Source organism: Meles meles, chromosome 3 (assembly GCF_922984935.1).
Source record: "Meles meles chromosome 3, mMelMel3.1 paternal haplotype, whole genome shotgun sequence".
Classification (NCBI taxonomy): domain Eukaryota; kingdom Metazoa; phylum Chordata; class Mammalia; order Carnivora; family Mustelidae; genus Meles; species Meles meles.
This window is the reverse complement of record NC_060068.1, coordinates 70,647,246-70,671,445: the sequence shown is the minus strand read 5'-3', so window position 1 is coordinate 70,671,445 and position 24,200 is coordinate 70,647,246. Positions and strand designations below refer to the sequence as shown.

Here is a 24,200-nt window from a genome sequence, read left to right as displayed (position 1 = left end):
AAAGAAAATGAAAAGTGGACAAAAGAAGATACTCAAATAGAAGACACATAAGATCTCAACATCACTTGTCACTATGGAAATGCAAATTAAACAGCAGTGAGTTACCACTATACACGTATTAGAATGGCTAAAGTTCAAAAACCTGACAGTATCAATTGCTGGTGAGGATGTGGACCAGGAATTCGCAATGCAAAATGGCACAGTCACTTCAGAAAACAGTTTGGTAGCTAAACAATGCTAAACATGGTCTTGCCATATAATTCAGTATATCACGCTTCTTACTCAACTGACATGAAAATTTATGTTCATACAAATATCTGCACATGACGGTTTATTCCATAATCACAAGTTGAAGCCACCAAGATATCCTTCAATAGGTAACAAAATGGAATACTATTTAACAGTGAAAAGAAACAAGCTATTAAGCCATGCAAAGACAAAGATGAATCTTAAGTGCTAAGTGAAAGAATTCATTCTGAAAAGGCTACATGTATGATTCTGCAACATTCTGGAAAAGGCTAAACTATTCAAACATTGAAAAGTTCAGTGGTTGCCAGCAGTTTTGGAGGAAGCAGTGTTTATTAAGAAAAGCACAGAGGAATTTTAAGGTAATGAAACTCTTCTGTATACTACAGTAATGGTAGCTATGTGACACAATGCATTTGTTGAAACCCACAAAATTTTGCAGCACAAAGAGTGAACCTTAACGTGTACAAATTTTAAAATACCATTCAGGAGGTCAGGGGATCCCACCAACGTAACAATCTAATTGTACTACAAATGTATTAAATACTTTCATTAAAGGCAGTTGGAGAATAAGTTGCAGATCTAAGATATCTTAGAGCAGAGCTTGTAAAACCAAAGACAAAAACAACTGTGCATAAGCACTATATTCTAGTTGATCAAGTTGTTCTCTATGGGGGTATGGGTTAAAATTATGAAACCAGTATACATGTATACTAGATTGAAAAATTAAGTAAATGGATGATCATTGGTGGGAGCCAGGTTTCTCATCATTGGACTGGGTGGAAAGTTACAGATTAGCAAGGAGAAAAGGCTAGAATGATCCATACCATAATGGATTAGAGCTGGCAACTTTAATATGAACTCATGTTTAGTTTAATCTAGATATAGATGGATACATTCAGAGATATTTATGGATATGTACATATACACATATTTATTTCCTTGCTCTGTTAGCTAAAAGAACCTAGAAGCAAGGACACTGCAGCAGAAATGAGCACATGTAGAAATCAGATCTTGGTTTCTAATACCATTCTAATAAAAAGAAGAAAGTCTCTTTGCAGAAATGGTCAATTCCAGAACTGGGGCAGGAAATACAGAATGAATCTAGAGTATCTTATAGTGCCAAAAGCAAGGAATTGCTGAAAAAACAAAAGTAGATCCAGAAAATCATAATAAGCATATGTCAAGTAACACAAAAGCCAAATGAAAGAACTCTCAATGGCCAAACTGGAAAAATGTGAGCAACTAAATAAACATAATAGTACTGGATTACAACTAAAATATAAAATAAATAGCCATGAGTCCACATAGATATAGACATAAAATTAAATATATAATAACATATTTTTAAAAACAAACACATAAATAATAAGTAGGAGGAAAAAACTAAGTCTCTGTGCAGAATTCCAATAATTTATACAGATGCTCATCCTTTAAGGAGGTGGAGCTCGGCACCCCATATTTTAAGTGTGGGCTAGGTATAGTGACTTCCTTATCAAGAGTTGAGTAAGGAAAGGGGGGAAAAGAGCAACTTTGACAAATATCCCCTTAGCCAGATGATCAAGGGCAGCATCAACAGAGATAAGCTATATTGATATAACAGTACCTAACCTTAATAGGATGGGATGAGAATGATACTTCACTTCGGAGGTCTTCTTCCCCAAAATCCATAATCCCAGTCTAATCATGAGAAAAATAACAGACAAATTCCAACTGACAGACATTCTACAAAATACCTGACCAGTATTCCATAAAATTGAAGATATCACTGAATCCAGGGAAAGTCTAAAAAACTGTCACAGCCAACAAGAACCTAAGAGATGTGGCAACCAAATGCAATGTGGTATCCTGGAACAGAAAAAGGACCTTAGACAAAAACTAATGAAATCTTTAAAAAAAAATTTAAGATTTTTATTTATTTATTAAAAATTTTTTCAAAAGATTTTATTTATTTATTTGACAGAGAGAGAGAGAGAAAGAGAGCACAAGGAGGGGAGCAAGAGAGGGAGAAGCAGGCTTTTGGCTGAGCAGGGAGCCCAATGAGGGGCTCAATCCCAGGACCCTGGAATCATGACCTGAGCCAAAGGCAGATGCTTAACTGACTGAGCCACCCAGGAGCCCCTGGACCTCATCAAAATTTAAAACTTTTGTGCTAAAAACAATCCCATCACAAAAACGAAAAGACAAGCCACTATATATATATTTTTTTTTCATTCTTTAAAATTTGGGGAGGTAGTTTCTTCTTTTTTTTTTAATAATTTATTTATTTATTTGACAGAGAGAGATCACAAGTAGATAGAGAGGCAGGCAGAGAGAGAGAGAGAGGGAAGCAGGCTCCCTGCTGAGCAGAGAGCCCAATGCGGGACTCGATCCCAGGACCCTGAGACTATGACCTGAGCCGAAGGCAGCAGCTCAACCCACTGAGCCACCCAGGCGCCCGGGGAGGTAGTTTCTTCTAAGAGAGCAAAATACTCCCAAAATTAAGTGGGTGACTCTGTTCTGCTTAATTATTTATTGAAGTAATCTCTACCCCTAACATGTGGCTCCAATTTACAACCGGAAGATCAAGAGTTGCATGCTTTAATGACGGAGCCAGCCAAGGGGTCCCAGGAATTCTTAATAAAGTATAGACTTTGGTTAATAATGTGGTACCAATATTTATTCATTAATTATATGAACTGTACCTCATGAAGGTAAAATGTCAGGAATTAAGAAAATTGGGTGTGGAGTATCTGGGGATCTCCACTTCTATCTTTACAACTCTTTTTGTAAATACAAAACTGTTCCAAAATAAAAAGTTTATATATTTAATAAGAGCATGGGTTCTGGAAGAAAAAAATTAAAATAAAACAGCAATAATCAGATCTTCCTCATATCTACTTTTACTAAAGGTTTGGGGAGCCTGAGGAGTGAACAGTGCAGATAACTTCATATTGAATCTTCACATTCCACCCAGTCTTTCTGACTGGCCACCTTCTTTTTTCTCCCTTACTTTATTCTCTGCTGTCTCTCCATCCACAAATTCCTGTTCATTTTCAGGGCAAAGGCATTTACTTATATTGCTATATCTTTGTTGCCTGCTAATCTCTGACCTCAGAGTTTCATTTCCATCTTAAAAAGACACTACACTGGCCAAGGCAACTCTATTGCCTCACAGGCTTCTTTACCTTTTCCTAGCTGGCTACAAGGCCTACTCCAACCAACCCACTATGTAAATGCACCCTTTCTTCTGATTATCTTCAACACATTTATACATTTATTTTATATTAATTACATTTCTGTGATGTCTTGAGATTATAGTCTACTTTCATTTCTTGGACAGCAATGCACTGAATCATTTGTTTTCTGTTTATTCATTTATAAAAATTTACTTCTAAGTACTATATCTTTAATTTTGAAATCATTTTCCAATTAGAAGAGCTGTATTAACTAAAACTAAAACAAACATATTTCCATTTTGCTTATTTCAAATAGGAAGCTCTGCCTTAGGAGGGGTTCTTCAATATATATGCTCTCAAGGGTCAGAAATTAGATCCCTTATCCCAGGTAAAAAGCCAGTTTCTTCATTAGTCCTCCTTCATTAGTCTTCATGGGCTACAGCAACAAAAGGACTCAAATTTTCTTAAAGAATATACTCAAACTTGCTTAAAGACAACATCTCTTTTTTATATAACAGTCCAAGGCAGCTGCTCAGAATGGCAGGAATAGCTCTACTACATGCATTTATGCAGGACCCTAGTCTACTTCCACCTTCTGGATCCACCTTCTGGATCATCTATCCTCTAGTGCCTCCTCCTCAACTGCATCCAGACGGCAAAAGGGAAAAGCGCCTGGTAAAGCATGGACCTGACCAGGGAGTGGTATGTATTTCTTCCATTCAAGTCCCATGTGCAAACCTATCTGCATGATGGGACTGGAAATGTAGTCTTTCTTTTTTCCCAAGAGGAAAGAAGAATAGTGGACATCTAGCTGTCTTCTTTACACACAGGCAATACTCTCTTAAGCTTGGAAACGTTTATTCAGTAGAGACCAGAGTTGGATGGTTACGAGGTCCCCATCGTTGAGAATGTGATAAAAATCAACAGGAGATCCTCTACTGATGAGTTCCAGTTAGACATTTCTGAGAAAGACTGGAAGACTTTGATACCACATTTGCCATGTCATTCATCATTAAAGAAAGGAAAGACTATCTTTAATTCATCAGTAAAGCAATACCAAAGCTGATGAAGCAGTAATTGTTCCACTGACCTTATATAACTAGATAGAAGTCCATTCAAAGGCACTGGTTTGCTTCTCGTCGTATCTCTTCCATTGAGAAGAAAATAAATTACAGTTACATAAGGTACTCATAATTTCAATAGTTGGCTCAACCCTACTTGGATTTTGAAGAGAGGAGGGGCACCTACAATATGTAAGCATATATTATATCATTTGACCTTTTTTTTCTCCTAAAACCACTTTTGTAGGTTTCCAACATAGATTTTTGTTTGTATGCTTTGTGAAGAATATCCTTCACTTCTTTGTGGCAGCACCTTCCTAAAAATGCAACCTCATACACATATTTTAACAATTATGCTTCAAAGACAAAATACTTTTGGGATATTTTTCTCTTTTAAAGTCCCTTTTACAGCTAATTTATAAACCACCCCAAAAAATCAGTTGTATTAGTTTATTTTCAGACTTAATTTTTACTCCAAAATGGTTAAGCTAGCTTGACCAGTCAGGTCTAATGTGATTTCAAATGATTCCTGGTTCTTTCAAAATATGAAACCCATGAATTGACACCTTTGAAGTTATTTAAAGAACTTTGCCACAGGCTTTGAAATTTGAAAAACAGTTCCAAATATATTTCAAGTAGTTGCAACAACTTTGGACTAAGTGTCTAACTTCTTAAGGAGAAAAGCTCTGAAAGGAAACATTCATTGAATGTTTAAGTTCTGGTAAATTTGATTTTAAAACAACAAAATGAATATTACTACTTTATAGGGAATTTAGATAAGGAAGTAAAGAGTCAACATATCTAGCTTGAAAAGTAAAGCAGTTATACAGATGATTGCTTTATCTAATCACAGCTACTTTTGCTTATTTATTTTGTATTTTTTCTTTAGAGTCATATATGCATAGTTTAAAATATAGATTTATTGGGCTTACTATAGAGAAATGGCAGTCTCCTGTCTTTTCTCTCCCTGTTCTATTCCTCCTTCTCAGAAGTAATTAAAACATTTTTGGCTGATCTTCTGGCATTTACCTCCATGTCTCCAAATAGGCTGCCTCTTCTGTGCTCACAGTTTGGGGTATTGGCTATAGATCTCCTGCAACCAAAGTGGAAGATCTAACTTGCTTCCCTTCTCAATGCTCCTATAACACATGCAAAAGCTTCCCATTCTTCATTCTTTATATTTCTACCTTAATTTTGTGCTGACATTATTATTACTGTGGAAACATTATTCATAGCTGTGCCACATAGTAAATCAGGATTCCTTTCCCTTTCCTGTACAACTTTTTTGAATTAATCACTTTGTGTTGTTCTCCTCGTTTCCTCTGACTTAACACTAATTCAAGCCCAAACTCTATGTCGATTGTCTAAATTTCTCTCAAGTACATTAAGATGTTGGAAATATTCTATTCTACCCCCCATTCTCAATTTCATCTTCTAGAAGAAATCTTTCTTGAAGCCTTCTTACTTTTCCCATTATGGATGTGTTGCCTCCTTAAACCTGCATTCAGGTTGTTTGGGATCCTCCTCTACCATGATTTTGGGATTCTCTTTGCTTTATTCTGCTAATTCTTCTGCATTCTCCTTCTTAATTTTCTCTCCTTTTTTTTTTTTTAAAGATTTTATTTATTTATTTGACAGAGAGAGATCACAAGTAGGTAGAGACGCAGGCAGAGAGAGAGGCAGAGAGAGAGGAGGAAGCAGGCTCCCCGCGGAGCAGAGAGCCCGATGCGGGGCTCGATCCCAGGACCCTGAGATCATGACCTGAGCCGAAGGCAGCGGCTTAATCCACTGAGCCACCCAGGCGCCCCTTTTCTCTCCTTTTTGACAGAGCAAATCCTCAGACATTTTTCTGAGAAAAGGTACATCGGAAATAATTGAGATCTTACATGTCTGAAAATATCTTTATTCTGTCCTGAACCTAAATTAATAGTTTTCTAAATATAGAATTAAAGTGTAGAAATCATTCTGCTTCATAATCTTGAGGACAGTGCTCCATTGCCTTCAAGACTTAAGCAGTGCTATTTAGAAATTCCAACTATTTAGAAATGCCAACTTCCTCTCTGTTCCTTGGATTTTGACATGCCCTCTCTGGAAGCTGAGCAGATCTCTCTGTGGTCCACAGTTTTCTGACAGTCTAGTGTGGATCTATATTCAGTTTGCTAGCATTCACTGAGTTTTTTTCAATCCAGAAAATTATGTGTTTTAAGTCTGAATAATTGTCTTATATTGTATCTCTAGTGATTCCCTCCCCTCCTGTGGTAGGCAGAACTTTAATCTGGCCCCCATGATTCCCATTCCATAGTATACATGCCTTTATATCCCCTTGAGTATACACAGATTTTTTTAACTTACTTCTAACTATCAAAATATGGCACAAGGGATGAAATTGCATGCCCCCTATGATAATACAATGTTATATGGCAAAATGAAGGGATTTTGTATATGTAATGTAGATTCCTAATCAGCTGATTTTAAGTCAATCAAAAGAGAGATTATCCTATGTGGACTTCACTTGGCAGGTGATCCTTTTAAAGGAGAGTCTAGAGGTAATAGTTTCTTCCTTGAAAAAGCAAGCTGCCAGGATTCTAAAGCTATAAAGAAATGAATGCTGCCCCAAAACACATGAGCTCAGAAAAACACACTGAGCCTCTGAAAAGCCTTAGCCCTAGTCATCATTTATCACAACCTTGTGAGACCCTGAGCAGAGGTCCCAGTTAAGGGTGCTTGGACTCCTGACCCAATGGACCCAGTTCTTCTGATCTGTTTTTTCATTTCTGCTGCTTTCATTTTATATATATATTTATATAATTATATAATTTATATTATATATATACACACATATATATAACATATATATATACAAATAATTCCAATAGTTTGCTTTGTTCCTTGAGTATTTTCATTTGTTACAGTATCCTATTATTGCTTCATGGTTGCAATCTTTTTTTTTTTTAACACTTCTGAGGATATTAATGATGTGATTTATGTTTTATTTTGTTTTTGGAGTTTTATTCTTCTTATAGGGCATGTGTTTCCTCCAAGTTGCTTTTATCTGTTACTTTATTTTGGTGTCTTTACCTTTCAAATTAAAGATTTCTCTCAGGTGATAAAAATAATAGGTATCTGGGGGGGGCAGGGTTGGAGTGGAAGTGGGAAAGTAACGTATCCAAAAGTTTTACTTAAGGATGATCTGGCTTGACTATTTAGTGGAGGAGCCTAGAATGTCAATATCTTTAAACCTTTCCTTTTGAGCTTGTCAGACTGCATGGGGAAGGCTCTTCCAATCTCCTAGCTGAGGTTCAAAGTCTATGAACTACTCTTCTGGAAGGTGGGTAGGTAAAGAGAGTTCGGGTTTTCAGCTTTTAGCATGCATATTTCTACTTATTTTCCCCACTTTCAGTGTCCTATGCTCACCTTCAATCCCCATGCAGCCATGAATCTGTGTCTCACCTTCCCCAGGGACTAGACCTCCAGTCCTCTACCAGGATTGGGGGGTTTGTTGTGGGGAGGAGGAGAGAGCAATGGTTGCTTGGATCCTGGGAGTTGGCAACATCATTGATGGATCCGACTGCTTTTTAGACTTTCAGCATATTCTCCATTCCACCCACCTCCTTCAAGCCCCATTTCCAGAGACATCTAGTGCTGTCAATCTGCTATAAAATTGAGTTAGTCTAGGGGTGCCTGGGTGGCTCAGTCAGTTAAGCGTCTGCCTTCAGCTCAGGTCATGATCCTGGAGTCCCAGGATTGAGTCCCGCATCGCATGGGGCTTCCTCAGCGGGGAGCCTGCTTCTCCTTCTCCCACTGCAGGTCCCTCTGCTCTTACTTCACCCTCTGTCAAATAAGCAAATAAATAATCTTTTTAAAAAAATGAGTTAGCTGACTTTCCTCTTTGCCAGCTTTGGGATCTGCGTTCTCAGGTCCATTAAGTTCTCTTGACCACTCATTCACTTTCTTTCTAGCCTCTGGGTTTTTTGCTAGGTTGCTTGCTTGTTCTTTGTTGCTACTGTTCTGCTCATCTGTTCTCTCTGTCCTTGTTGGTTTGTGCTTCCTAAATATGTTTCTTACTGCCATTTCCAGAGCTTAGGAAGAAAGTAAGAGTTGATGTATGTACTCAATTTGCCTTATTTACCGGTAAGTCTGTTTATGTTTTATAGGAAAAAATTTATGGTTTTGTGGGGAGAAGATATTCCAGATAATTGCTCTATGGAAAAACAAACATAGCAAAGGTCTACCTGCTTTGTATTTTCTGTGGTCTGTCTGAGAAAGTACATCCTTTTTCCCTCCCAAAGATTTGACTCAGGTCAGTAAATTGATTAAACAGTTTTAGAGAATGGTTCTTTCCTCTGGAGAGATAAAGAACATTTATTTGTCAATAAATATATGGACTCTGAAAAAAGTAAATGCCTTTTCATTGATAATTAATTTTTCATGCTCACATAAAACCAGCAACTTCCACTCACTGAGAGATTATTTTGGAATACTGCTGCTTGAAGCTGAGGTTTCTTTCTGTTAAGCACTGGCTTCATTCCATTGTTGACAGCCCAGTCCATCAAACCAGAAGAGCTTCTGACAAAGTGATAAAGAACCAGCATCACCTCTGTCTTCTTTATTTTGTTTTTAGTACTTGTTCACATAGCAACTACCCAAAACAACATTTAAGCCAATTTGTAGTTGTAAAAGAATATTCATAAGTTAAAGAACTATCTCCCTAAAAATGTGGTCATATGTATCTGGCAAGTTTAAGGTTGAGATCATCATCAAAAAGATGCTCACATTTGGCATGTAAAAAGCTTTTGTCTCTAAGGGCATTTTAACATCTGTTGGGTTTTCCCAACATTCCAAACCTTGGCAGAGATGGCCCTGCAATATTTGTCTTTATTTTAAGAATGCTTATGAAACCCACTTTCCTGAGTAAAGTGTCCCAACAGTGTACTCGAGGGATTTTTCTTGAAGACATTAATCTTCTATGTCTCTGAGGAACGTGACCTCCTTTCCTGCCCACCCTGTCCAAAACAGCCCCCTGTCTATAGTCCCTAGCCTATAATTCTTTCATTTCCTTTCTAACACTGATCACATTCTGAAAGTATGCTACTTACAATCTGCTTACCCTTAACTGTCTAAATGCCCCTACCAGGGGTAAAGTTGACCAGGACAGGGACCTTGTTTATTTTGCTCTCTGCTGGACTCACGGCTCCAGACAGGGGAGTCTGTACTTAGGTCTTCGGCTCCAGCTTTCTTCCCAGCTATTCTCATCACTTATTCCTTCACATTCTCCTGCCCCATTCAAATATAGCCTTCTCGGAGAGGCCTCCCTGAACACTATATCTAAAGTTGATCTCTCCTAATTACTGTCTATTTTCATCAGGGCCTTCAGTTGCAAGCCATCAAAGGTGACTTCAGTTGGTTAAGCAGAGAAGGAGTTTAATGAAAGGATATTTTGTGACTTACTGAATTGTTGAAAAGGCTGGAGAACTAGGCTTGAGTTAAGCTTCCAGACTAGCGTCCAAAATTATGTTGCAGAACTGATTTGATAAAGGAATAACTCCAGCTACTAAGGACAAGTTGGTTCTTTTATGCCATGCATTACCTTGTAGCCCCAGCTAATATTATAGGAGGGAGAGAAATAACCTGCATTATCACCCCCCCTTTTTTTGCATCACTAGCATCTGATTCAAATTCTGGCATAGGTGTATCTAACTAGAGGAATCCAAGTCAAATTCCTGTGCTCTAGTCCAGATGCAAAAGGGGACATTAAAAACTATAAACTATAGGAACGCCTGGGTGGCTCAGTTGGTTAAGCATCTGCCTTCAGTTCAGGTCATGATCTTGAGATCTGGCGTTAAGAGGCTCATATCGGGCTCCCTGCTCATTAGGGAATCTGCTTCTCCCTCTGCCTCTGCTCCTCCCCTCTGCTTGTGCTCGCTCACTCTCTCTCTCTCTCTCCCTCTCTCTTAAATAAAGAAATACAAAATCTTTTTAAAAAACAAATCAAACCATATAGGTGGAGGTAATCTTTATCTAACACCAACCTCAAACTATGGAGCATTCACAAACATTGAAAAGTTTTCAGATGTGTGCACCAGAGTTTCCCTGCTTTGTCTGGCAGCAGAGGAAAAAGTTTTGGATGGCAAAACTCTATCAAAAGCCCATAAGAGAACTGGCCCAGATTGATTTCTACACCTGTTCAAAGCATCAACTGTTTTTTTGACCTGGAAGGCTAGGGCCCATATTCTCCACTTGCCCTAACCATCAGAGCCTGTATCACTAGCATTTAGATATAGATCATGGAAAAATCCTTGCATATTTGGGACCTTGAAAACTGATGGGAATCCTGAGATGGGCAGTCACCCTTAGAAACGAGTCTGAAGTGGGCCCAGTTCAACCAAATCATGACATTGCGACTGCTCAGAAAACTGAAATCTTGCGTTTAGTATCCTCCTCAGTGAAACCATTTAGACATACCCATGTGTGTGCAAGCATGTGCAGGCAGACTGAGAGCCACACAATAATCAGGACATTTCTTTCCAGAAAGTCAATTTTTCTAACAGCAAGTCAATTCAGGCAGTGTTTTCTTATAAAACAAATATGGACCCGTTATGGAACAGTATATAACCATTTCTTACATTTTCAAGGAAAGCAACCATAATATTTTATTTTTTTAAGATTTTATTTATTTGAGAGAGTGCAGAGTGACTGTGTGAGGATTCATCCTCACCAAAAACAATAAAACTGAGCTGTTATAATTAATATCTACCTAAAGCAAAGAATCAAGAAAAAGTAATTATTCATCTGAAGTAATTCATACCATGAATGGCTGATAAGTTTGTTATGTTTTAAAAGTAGTAGTAGTAGTAGAAACAGAATAGTTACCCAAATTAGTTCATACAGTAGGGTGAGTATTATGTCTGTTTTGTTTACTCTCAGGACTCTAACAAACAATGTCTGACAGGAAATGAGTACCAAATATTGGTTGACTGACAGAATATTTGGCGATGGCAGCTTTGAGTAAGGAAAATATCTCGGTGTCCATGTTTTTCTTCAACTTATTTTGACAGGCAGGGAAAGAAGACCAGTGATTTTGATTTGGTTTCTTTCTTCACTGCTTATAGCTAAAAATTTGCTTGCACCTCACCTTTATGTTTATATAATTACAAATACATAGTATGAGTGTTTGTTTATAAGGTTTAGGTTGGGGGTGGGAGTTTAACTTAGAATTTTTCTTCCTCCAAAAGATGTTTTAGCAATTTCCTTCCAGAACTTTTAGGGACATACCCTAATAAAAGAATAAGCCCATGAACAGGGAATTCCGATGCAATCCTCTATAGCACTTAGCACTGACAGAACTGAATTTTAGAGACAATGTATAAGATGCAGAGTCTGGAATAAAAGTCCAAGTTTCTAATTCAGACTCAGCCACATGTGTGGCCCCATGCAAGTCATTTAACTGCATACATGGGTTATTTTCTCTCAGTATTTCCATATCTTACCTGAAACCTGCTAATTTGTGAGGCTTAAAATCTTTAATTAAAGTTGCAAAGTAGTCCTCCTTGTTAGCAGGGTTTTGATCCAAGACCCCCAGCAGATGCCTGAAACTGAGTAGTACTGACCCTTACATATACTGTTTCTTCCTAAACATACATACGTGTGACAAAATTTAACTTATAAATTAGACACAGTAAGAGATTAGCAGCAATAACTCATTCTAAAATTGAATAATTCTAACAACATATTTTATGTGAACATGGTCTCTTTCTTTCTCAAAATAACTTACTGTAATGTACTCACCCTTCTTCTTGTGATGATGTGAGATGATAAAATACCAAATGATGAGATGACGTGAGGTGAATGACGTAGGCATTGCGACCACAGAGTCAGGCTATTATTGACCTTCTGCCGATTCATCAGATGGAGGATCACCAGCTTCCAGGCTACTTATAGTTCACCACAGGTAGCTGAAACCACAGAAAGCCAAACTGCTGATAAGGGGAGACAACTTTACAAAACTGTTTCCAGAGAAACTAAAAGAGTCAACAATGACACCAATTAGACAGGTTATAAGGGTGTTACATTTCCAGAAGAAGATTTAAAATGCAATATATAAATGTCAGTTACGTAGCTGCAAAGAACAATACTAAAATTTAATCCTACTACGTTTTTAAGTGAGTTCATCCATGTAACGAGTAAAAGCTAAACACAGAATATAACATGGCCTCATGCTTAAGGGGAAATGCATAATAATGCCCACTGGGGAAACAGAACAATGCAGATGTAGCTCTAACAGTGACCCTGCTTACCAGGCTTTTCCGGTCCACCTTCTCCTGCCTTTTGTCATCATCATCTTCTTCTGGGGGTACACTTTCACTGGCAAGGAGTGCAAAAAGCCATTACAAAAAGAAAGTGGTAAAGTGATGAAGTATTGACCCAGTGGGCAAGGATATGAATTATATAACTATAGAATGGTGTGTGGGAAAATATGTACAGACAGGAGATGAATAAAAAGAGGCACTGTGCATGTTATTAACTTGGACAGGAATAAAAGAAAAGGATCTTATCATCTCACTTTTTCTCTGCCTTATTTTTCTGGATAGATTTGACAGCTCGGAATTCCTCAGTGACTTTCCCTTCTTCATTTTACATCTTTTGGTTCATCTTTCTTCCCTTCCTTTCAGTTTTCAAGCCCCGATCTCAAACTCAAGTAAGTAAATAAATAAATAAGGAAGAAAAAAAGAAAGAAAAAGTAAAAGGAAGAACGCCGGGCCTGGGGCTTGCACATAAAGCTGCTTCACTGGGGAAAGTCTCAGTTTCTCTGCACTATTTCTCCATCCATAAAGTGGTCATAATAATACTTGTCCCAGTCATGATACAGGAATGTGTGATTAAGGTGTGGGGAGGATAGGAGCAAAAATTAACCTCTCAGGCATCATTGTCACTATTTCTCCTCTCAAATCTCTCCTTATTCGGGAGAAGCCTTGGTGGCTGGGCACTTCTGAGGGTCATGCCTTTTCCATTCCCACAGCCACAATTCTTGACTTACCTAGCCCAAAGATCTGGGTTTTTGTTTTGTTTTGTTTTGTGTTGCCTATGTTGGGATCCCATTTCATTCTTTCTGCTTCTCCCATATTTTTAGTTGAAATAAACGAACATCTCATCAGTATCTATAATCCATTTATCTATGATGTTTAAGACATAAAATCCTAATCCTATATGTGAGATTAAAAGGCCAATCCTAACTCTTCCTTGAATAGGAAATGCGACATTTCTTTTGAATCCTATTAATCATATTTATCAATAAGAAAGCTAACTTTTAATATTCTTTTATATTCACCATGTTAATCATTTTTTCTTTTTTTTTTTTTTTTTTGGTTTTCTCTCACCTCTTTTGAAACTGCCCTTTATAAACTCCCCATAGTGTTCCAAGAAATAAAGCAAGTAAGACAAATACCAAAACTCCTCAACATTTCTGCAGGAAACACATTTTCTTGACACTGTCCACACCAACTGAATACCATGAAACCTTGTTTCCTCTCATCTCTACACCCTGAAGAAAAAATAAAAAGTTCCATTCCCACATTACTTCAAGAATTTAAATTTTCCTGTGGGACATGGAATTCTTGTAACACCTCCAGCAACGCAGTCCATACTTTTCCTTGTTTAAATCTTTACAATTATTGTTCTCAAGAAAGCAAATTAAACAAAACAAATGGTGACATTGGACTGGAGTTCTCTAATGCAAAATTATGGATCTCAGAGGGTCTTTTAAAAATGTACCTTACCTAGTTGCTATTTATTATCAAACATACCTAAATGTTTGTAATGTGTGAATATTTTAAAGCAGACCTATCAGGGTGTCTGAGTACAGAGCTAAGCCAATCGTTTGCAAACATCTCGTTGTTTCTTTACATGCATTTAGCTACTGATATATCTTTTGCAGTGAATGAAGCAGACCTGCACACATACAATAAAGGAAAGCAAAAATTACCAGGTTTGGGCTTCTCTTCACAGCCAGAAAGATTCTGTTGAGTCTGCCAGCAGGAGATCTTGCGTATTAATACTCTACCTGGAAGAGCTGACATGTTGAAAATGAGATTAACACCTTCCTGTTTTACATTAACTAAGGCTAAAGTGTCATTTGCCTTATCAGGAGAAAAAATTCAATACTGAAATGATAGGGTTGCCAGCAAGGTATGGTTTTAAGCAAATGTTAAAATACTAAGTAGGATTTTTTTGTTGTGGTGGTGGTGAGTCTTTGAAGATAAATACCTTGTGCAAATAAAAGCCAAGAGAATCAGGATGATTTGAAGACTACATACAAACACATGGAGCACAGCAACTCCTTTTTGGGCCAATACTAATTGACATTTGGCTCCTAGTAAACAACTTGTCAGAGCACTTAAAAAAATAATAAATAAATGAATGCACCGTGTCAAAGAGTTCTGATGCCTTAGTATTTGTTGCCAATTCCAAACCAGCCTAGAAACAGAAGAGCTAATATAAATGATTTATTTGTTCAGATACAAGATAGCACTTTTTAATTCCCTCACTTCACAATCCATCTAGTTATGTATTTACTAAAGATGAGCATTTAGATGAAAAAGTATTAAAAATTCTAATGTAGGGAAGTCTCGAAGTCATCGTCAGCTACCGGGTAGGACGAGCGGGTCGGGAGTGGCTTTAGGTTGCTCTCCTCTAAGAGGACCCCCAACAGGAACTGGTAGGCTTTTCTCAGGCTGGCAAGGCCAGACGGTCATCCACACTTTGTCCTCAGGTGACAGCCCCTTCTGCAGTGTGAGGCCCACTTCTAGCAGTGGCAGGGAGTCCAGAAAGGGGGACATAAGTTCTTTGTCCTCCAGGCCTCATAGTCTCATTGTACAGACACATCAGCAACAGCCCAAATACAATTTGGACTCCAATCAGAGCAGAGGCATAAACACCTGAAATGGGAGCAGTGCGGGAGGGAGAACTGTCCAGGGAGGATCTGGGACGATTTCCCAGGGGAGAGACGGTGTGAGCTGGATCCTACAGGATGAATAGGATTTTAACAGGTGGGACGGGAAAACGGTGGTGAGGGCTTTCTAGGTAGAATGGACCAATTCATTATATTTTGACACCATGATCACAGAGAGCATTATGATTAAATAGACACCTAAAATACATCAACAGAAAATATGTTATTACAGAAAATGCTGTCAGCAATCTACTCTAAAAAAAAACTATCTATACATGTGTACTGAATATACAAATGGTAAGAAAAAAGGAAAAAATGAGACTTTATTCTCCTTGCTAAATGTCTACTATTCAAACCTTAAGAATAAAAACATACCAGTAGCTATTGTTTCTATTCATTTCAGAGCTTCTACTTGCTGATATCTTATGGGGTCTCCAGGAGGTGGGGGAAATGAAAACTCCTGAGATTTTCAGGAATGCCAACAATGTGAAGTTGGAATCCCGCTCTAACTACTTTCATTCATTGTTCCAAAGGTGGCACTGGTCCTTGTGTTCAAAGGGAGCTGGAGGAGGACAAGCAGTTTTAAGGTAGCATAAAGAAAGGCAACTTAATGCCTCCGTAAGGAGAAGCTGCGGAGGCCTGTGCTGGCGGGGACAAAGATAATACAAAACCAGCAGTAAGAGAAAAAAGCACGGGTGGGGTGGAGGGGGGAAGGAGTTCTGCTAACTTGGGATGAGGTAGGAGGAAGAGGTGGAAGTCACCTGCACAGGTGTTTGAAGAAGATTTGTGAGTGATGCAAACCTAGGGACAACAGAAGCAGTGAGGCGGGATGCAGAGAGACATCCAGGGAGTTCCCAGGAATAATGGAGAGCACACATTGCATCATCAGGATCACTGAGACCCAAATCCTCTGGGGAAGTCATGTCTTTTTTGTACTAAATGTTTTGAAGCAGAGCTTGGGGGTGGAGTGAAAGAGGAGGGGAAAATCACTGGGAAAAATTAAGCAGTCTGAAAGGAGTCTAAGATTATGAAGATAAATGTTTACCTCTCTGTTGCATTGTATCTCTTGAAATGAAACTGGTTTTGAATAGTGCTGCATCCGTACTGCAAGAATGTGGGCATTGTGAACAAATTGACTGTCTCAGATGATTTGACACATTTTGATTTCTGCTTAGGAAAATATCTGTTAATCCTATTAGAAAGAGAAGGAGAGGGTCCTGAGTAGGAATGTAAGAGATCAAATCACTTACCATCTTGCTCACACTCTCCCACTGCCAAGGTCTTAAAGTCAGCATTTCCACAAGACCTGGCGCCTCATCCCTGCCCTGCTTGGCCCCGCATGGAAACCTCTTCAGTAACCCCCCCCACACACACACACACAATCCTTGCCATGGCACTGGATAAAATCAAGACCAGACTGGATGGCTGCCTTGTCGCTGGCAAACCAAAACAGAAAAGACCTGGCGTTAAGCTTTCTTTTCATGTATTTTCTTTCTTTTCCTCCATCCTCCCTTCTATTTTCCTTTTCTTTTGTCTCCCTCCCTCCCTCCCTTTCTTCTTTATATGGTTTGCTGTTTCCTAATATCCAACTCTAGACCATTCTTTGTGTTTGGCAAAGGAAGCAGTTTTATTGTTGGGTAACTCCAGGGGGGATATGGTGTCTATGATGTTGTCTGGGCCAAGCCTCCCCCAGGAAGGTTAACTACCTCTAGCTTACTCTCCAAGGGGGAAGGATAACCACCACACACTGGAGCACCAGCCACCCTCTCTTGCCAGAAAGTGGAGCTGTTCCTGCCTGGGAGTACCTCTGCTTCCCACACGGGTGTATCTCAGTGTTGTAGTGCGACTTACTGGGACCAGTTATCTGGACTCTGAATTGATAAGAGTACAAATGACAAATCTGGGAAACAGAAGACATTTTTCCCCAACTACTTCCCGAAAAAGGTTCTTCTGGGAGCAACACCCAAGTCTGATCAAAGGATCTGTTCCTCTGTCTCAAGAGCCAACACTGGAGCCCAGCACGCAGCTAAAAATATGCACTCACAGTCCTAGAAAATTGTATTCATTAGACTCTACCTACAGGTCCTCACCCAGAATCTGCTCTATGCCAAAGCAGCGTGCGGCTGTTAATCCTCCTTTATAGATTAGGCAGTAAAATAAAGAGGGTGGGGCTGAAATGCAGGGGAAGTCTGCACACGTGTTTGGAAAGGAAGAAAAGGAAAAGCACAGTGATTTCTTGTTCTCTCCTTCCTGTTCCAAGTTGCCAGGGTTGTCCAGACACCACGGAGAGATGCAGGGGTTTTTCACATTTACAGTATTTTCACTTCCACAGGGTTAGTGCTTGCTACACGTAAAATGGGAAGTTAGAGACAGATCAAATAAATGCTTTTCAAACAGTGGCACATTACGCTTTCTGGATCCCTCCTCCCCTCTTCTTTATGTTAGATAGGAAAGAATGAGAATCGGAGCTGACATTATCGAGCACTTACTATGTGCCAAGCACTGTGGCAAGTGTGTTGTGTACAGGATCTCATTTCCTTCTTCTAATATATGTGGGAGGTAGACACTTCTCTCACCGCCACTTTGCAGAGGAGGGCATTAAGATTGCCGAACGGTGAACGCACTTGAGCAAGTAAGTGGCGGAGCTGGGATTTGAACCCGAAGCTTCCAGAAGTCTTGCTCGTGACATCTGTGCCATAATGCCATCTCTGAACAGTTCCTGTAAAAATATGTTTCACAGCTTTCATTTAAGATCTTGGTGCCTGCACCTTAATAACAATTATGTTATTATGTTCCTTTTCAGGATTTTCTGCCATCACATGGCAGGGTTCCTTGAAGGCAGGGACTGTGTCTCCCTCACCTCTGCACCTCCATGACCCTTAAAACAAAGTATCTTGCACAGAAGAGGAACTAAAGAATTATTTGTTGAAATGCGCTTTAGATTACCCCTGTATCTAAATAAAGCCCATCTAAACAAGTCCATTTCCCAAACACTGGGGTTTTCCTCTTCTTTGTAGCCACCCTCTTCTTGTTTTGTTTTCAAAAGGTTGATTTTGAACTGGAGGGACATTGCAGTTGTCTTGTCACTTAGAGTGATTTGAAAGTGAGAGTCTGTGTAGTGCTTTAGCCTGCCCTCAGCAATCAGGCCTCACACTCACAAGGCTCTGATTGTAGGAGTTGCCTTATTTGCATTGATGAGGATGAGCCAGCTGCTAGAGCATACAGAACTGCACCTGACACAATCACCAAGTTCAGGATTAGCGCGGGGAATCAGGAATCCACTGCGCTGCATGGCAATCTCAGCCCTACATTGGAGTCACTCATGCAAAATGACCCAAATTTGCAATGAGCACAATTAGCAATCCAAAGATGCATGTTAATTTGGGGGCCGATATTTTCCTACATGTCCCTAAATTAAAAATAATAAATATACTCTTTCCTAGGGCATGGAAATAATTCAGGGGATTATGAGTTTGTAAAAAAATGTGTAAACCCCAAGAAATGTGGATTTCTTTGGGTAACTAGCCACCCCCACACACATATATCAGAGATATTAAATTTGGCATCAAATATGGTAAGATCTTTGTGGTGTCATGCTCCTTTTTGAATCAGGAGAAAATAGCTATTTACAAGGATAAAAATACTAAAAATAACAATAGCTATAATATGTGGAAAAGTGAAATTGAAGCTTTTTTTTTAAAAAGGGATTTGATATTTTCTATTATGTATTAATATTTCTGAGGCTACGTTTGGGTCACACATAACCACAGATACACCCAGTGATTTCAGGATTTTCTAAAAGTGCAAGAGATTATGTTGAATTTTTATTAAACAGAGTCTATAAATCAAATGGAACCTTCTCAAACCCTGCACTGTGTTTCCATATGTCTGCAGTCTATAGGTATTGAAATGCTCACCTATACTTTAGGAAAAAAAAAAAAAAAAAACCACAACATTTTGCAAAAATTGAATAAATGATCATTCCAAGCAAAAGCATACAGTTCAAAAGCTAAACCTCCCATTGGAGAACAGAAAATTTAATGAGCTTTTAATGGAATGCAATGCTCAGAGTAGTAAATTATTTGTTAGTTGACGATGCAATCAGCATGCTGATTAAGGTTGCTTGGTTTTTTACTAAACATTAACTGAATGAAAACGGGTAGTCCTTGTTCTGCTTGGGGGGCTTTAAGGAAGCAAATGGACTTTCAGAACAGAGATTGTCAATAAAGGTGAGTGCACTCCAGGTGTCATTTGAATATGATGATAAAATACTTCTGATAAATATTTAAAAGCATTTTAAATCCACAATGTTCGCCTAGTGTATTGTGGACTCTGTTTAAAGAAACAGTGGGCCTTAGCAGGCCTAACAACAATCCCTCTATCTCTCTCTAGAAAGAAATATCTAGATCTGCTTTCTTTTATTGCAAAAGAGAAAAAGGGGGGTGGTATGCTTTGAAAATATAAGTCAGCATGGACTCTGAGACCAGGAACTGTTTAGAATGTGAACCTAAAAAAAAGACAAAAAGGACAAAAATCAAAACAAAGGAAAATATTCTGACAGCAAATAAAGGAAAAGACATCTGTTTCTCTGGATAGATTAAGATAACATTTTAATTAAGCAGTTTCGATATTCTGATGTTTTTAAATAATTGCCATTAGAATACATATATTTTTTTAAATTTATAAATGACGGCATTCTGAGGGCAAGAAGTATTGTGATATCGGAGTTATATCCTGCCTAATTTAAGAGGTCTGAAGGGGGAGTAAAAGAAAAAAGGCAAAAATTGAAAATAAATTATGTAATGCTTATTTTTGTTGTTAGATGGTTAATACAGAATTTATAAGGTCTATCATTTACCACATATTAATTGGTATATACTATTACTATAAATTATTGTTTCTGAGAGAGATTTTGTTACTAAATCTATTTAAATTTCTAGATTTCTTTTCCCCCTCAAAAGAAGGGGGGGGTTTGTTTGTTTGTTTTGCTCTCTACCAATTGCAGAATTATGGGTTTGTAGGTTAATTTTCTTTGAACAGCTACAAAGTTTTTTTTCTATAAATCCTAATTAGTTTCATCATTGGTGATTCTCTGGCAATGATCAGGTACCCTTAAAATCCGATAAATAACTACCTCTCACTTTTAACTATTCCTGTTTATGACCCAAGAGGTTAAAAGCCTTTGACTGGCATTTGACTTCTGACCTCGTATAAATGTTATCTTATCAGTTCCTGCTTGTTAACTTGTATTGAGTGCTTGTCCCTGATGGCTTTTAGATAAAGGGTTGTGAGCGTCTTTCTTTTTTTTTTCCTTTTTAATATATTTCCTATAGGAACTAAACCATTTGCTTTGTTCTATGCCTGGTGCACTCCAGTCTAGAGAGTAACCTGCTATAAATCTGTTATAAAGCCCCAAATATACTTTTATTTATTCTCAACATTATTTTAAGTTTAGCTTTGTGGGTGGGATTTTATCATTGAGAATATATATTTATTATAATTAATAGCAGTAATTACTAGCCATCTTAATCCTTTACCATGTTAGTCAGGAAGCTGGTTAGCTTGGTATTCTTTTTAAAAAAAATGCAAAAAAAAATTTTTTTTAGCTTTGCATTTACACCAGCATGAGATGAGTTAGAGAGATAATTTATGGAAATCTTGCCTCCCCAGACTTTAGAAGTCTGCCTAATGAGAGAGTCATCAGTAAGATATATCTTTTTTTAAAAATTGAATCCAGACCATGAACAGGGCATTTTCGAACCTTTGGGGACGAAGGAGGTGGCCTGGAGCCCTCCTTTTCTCTTCTGTCCTAAGAATTAAGAAGGATTTCGGCCCTTTATTCCATTTGCAGCTGTGTGTGTTGTTCACACATTCAAGTGTGTATGTATGTGAGTCCAGTCACTGTGTACAAATCTAAATACATTTGAATGTTTGCATTTTAATCTCTCCATACCTCCATGGCATCATGAGAGTATTCTAGGCAGATATTGGTGCCTCGGAGGCTGCCTCATTTGCAAATGACCTACAATGTGATTTCTAAACAAAATATTACATTAATTTCTATGTGGAAAACAGGCAGTAAGGAGGGGAAGAAGGAAGAGGCAGCCATCTTGGAGTCCTTTTGCCTTTTAGCCTCTTTTATCTTCCCAAGGCTCGAGAGAGTTAGAATATTATCTTTATTTTTAATTGGCCTTGAAAGTAATGCAGGAAGCACATACAAGAGACCTTTGTATTTGTGTTTGGGGTAGAAAAAAGTTGTAACCTCTTTGGACTTTAAATAATAACTGCGACTACAGACAAACTACACCTATTCTTCTCAATCCTTCTAAATAAATATACATATAAATGAAGCATATGCCACAGCTTGTAAGAGACCTGCACAAAACCTATTAGGGGAAACAAATGTCTATTTGGACCATTCGTTTACTGTTATCTAAAGAATTAATATGTCAGTAAAGTTATCTGCCCTTCCTCCTCCCCCATTCTTTCTTTTCTCCCCAAACACACTCTCACATGCACACACACAAACACACACATTCAGACACCCCCCCCAATCCGCAGAAATGGCAACCCTGGAAACTTGCTTTTTTTTTTTTTTTTTTTTAAGGAATTTTCCCCTTTCTCTTAGGTCTTAAGTCTTTAAGAAAGCAAAAAGGACCAGCTTTTATTTTATTTTAATTTTCTGTATGTGGAGAGCCGGTCTGGCTCTGTAGTGCCCTGACACTGCTTTCATCATGCTCATATTCTGGCAACACACAGGTTTAATACAATTTGTCCTAACTTTTCATTTCAACCATTGCTTCTCTCAGAGTGGCCAGAGTTTAAAGACTGCGAAAGCAAAGGGAAAAGAAATACCACGGCAGGGGGAAAAACAAACCAACCCCCAAACTGGTGCTGGTATTCACAGCACTGACACATTCTCAAATGTTTTCTCTGTAGTTATAACACAAAAGCGCTTTCTTCCCTGTTTTGATGTGTTAAAGACGGGAAAGAGAGAGGACACTTGGAAGTGGTAAAGTAAGTATTTGGAAGCACAGAGAAGGTGTTTCTCCTTTGAATATCCAGCATGTGTCAATAACATATAGAGGCTTACAGTTTCATATTAATTAACATTTTGTAAATGTAGAGGGAATGAAAAGTTAAATTTAAGCAAGTTGTGGCACACCGCCGAACTTTGAGCTACCAGCGCTGCCGTTTTGTGTGTAATGAGAAGTGCATCTGAAGCCCCTCATGCTGCTAGCTCTGAAATAAGGATAACCAGAATCCTGAGGCCCTCTGAAAAGGGGTGAGGATAGCCAGAACAAATTACTACCTAATTCTGGCATTTGGTAGAAGAGACCACAAACTTTATTTTTTTTTAAACTCCTTTAATGTCAGTAATCTGAAGCAATGTCAGTGATTTTTTCTAGCCAATATTATTTGCAGATTGTTTTCCTGAGTGAAACAAATAAGGATTTGAAACACAAATAATGACCTGATCCCTAAATACTCTCTCCTATTCTGGTGGCCAAATTCTCTGAGTTGAATCCCAGAGTTCTTTACCATTATATTTTGTATCCTGGCTTTTTTAGAAGTAATATTCAAACATGTAAGCTGGATGACTTCAAAATTGGTGGAAGTTACACTTCCGCTTTTTTATATGTAATTAGTATATTAACATATAGGGGTAAGTCTTAGTATACCCAAAGCAGAAAAAAGTGTTCACTTCAACCAGTTTCTGTATCAATCAAAATGAACTCCCTCAGACATTTTTGTTATATTTTGAAACATGGTTAGACGAAGACGACGAAGGGGAATCGAGGCCCTTGGCTTTTCTGTAGAGCTGTATGGGCAAGATTTATAAAGTTACCTAAGGGTGTATTAAAATATATTGCCTTTGTATGTTTATATGTTTATAAACTTACCTTAGGAATATATTAAGAAATACAGCCCATTTGATTTTTCCCCCCATTCCTTGCCAAAAATCAATCCTGCTCTGTCTGGAAAAAACAGAGACTTCTGTGATATCATATACCCTTCTGTATTTCAGCAAAGACACAGAGGACATAGAGTCAAAAATATCAATATTTTTAGGACCCAAGTTACAACTGTTAAGGTTTAACCCCTTCCTTTATAAAGACCGATAGAAATGGATTTCTCGTTTCTTTAATTTCTGTCCTCTTCTTTGCATTTTTTTTTTTTTTTGTGGTATAAATTAGCTTTGTCTTTTCTTAGTAAAATGTTTAAATCTGGGCACACGCTTGCTTTCCCAAATAGATTCTCATTCTCACTCTCTGCAACTTGTCTTGGTTTTGGAATGGGGAGCGGTTTTCCTTATTTAAAAAGCTTTGTAATTTGGACTCAGGGAGCCAGAACCTCTTTCTGTCCATCTGGACATGCTCAAGGGTCATACCCAAGATCATAAGCCATGTTTGCATCCTTCTTATGGGAAAATGGTAAAATAATATACACAAGCATCTGATACCAGGGGCATGGCCTGGACACACACCTTGCCCTCCTCCCCTTGGCCTTGCCTGCCCTGAAGAATGAATACATCCATCTCCAAAGTTGATGCTTCGAAGTGACCAGTCAGATGCTAGCAGGTCAGCTGGCTGTCCTCTTGGACAGAGAGTCCATAAATCAGAGACATGTTGGTGTGGCTGAAAGAGGAAGGTAGTCTAGCCTGAGGGAAGCCACGTAAATCTCTCCCAGTGCATTGTTCCTGGTAGGGAGTGGGGGTGAGAGTTGGGGTAGCTCCTGGGCCCTTGCACTGTTATTAATGCCCTGGCCCTCCTGCAGTGGGTGCTAACT

At 38.4% G+C, this 24,200-nt stretch overlaps 1 long non-coding RNA gene across 1 annotated transcript in view; it reads left to right on the top strand.

Moving 5' to 3' along the window:
• Nucleotides 1-19,562: 19,562 nt before the first annotated feature.
• The window catches only part of LOC123939343, a 40,744-nt gene continuing 36,106 nt past the window's right edge, over nucleotides 19,563-24,200 (top strand). The window contains exon 1 of the long non-coding RNA XR_006817826.1: nucleotides 19,563-19,639. This is a non-coding gene — a long non-coding RNA (uncharacterized LOC123939343). The remainder of the gene's footprint in view (nucleotides 19,640-24,200) is intronic.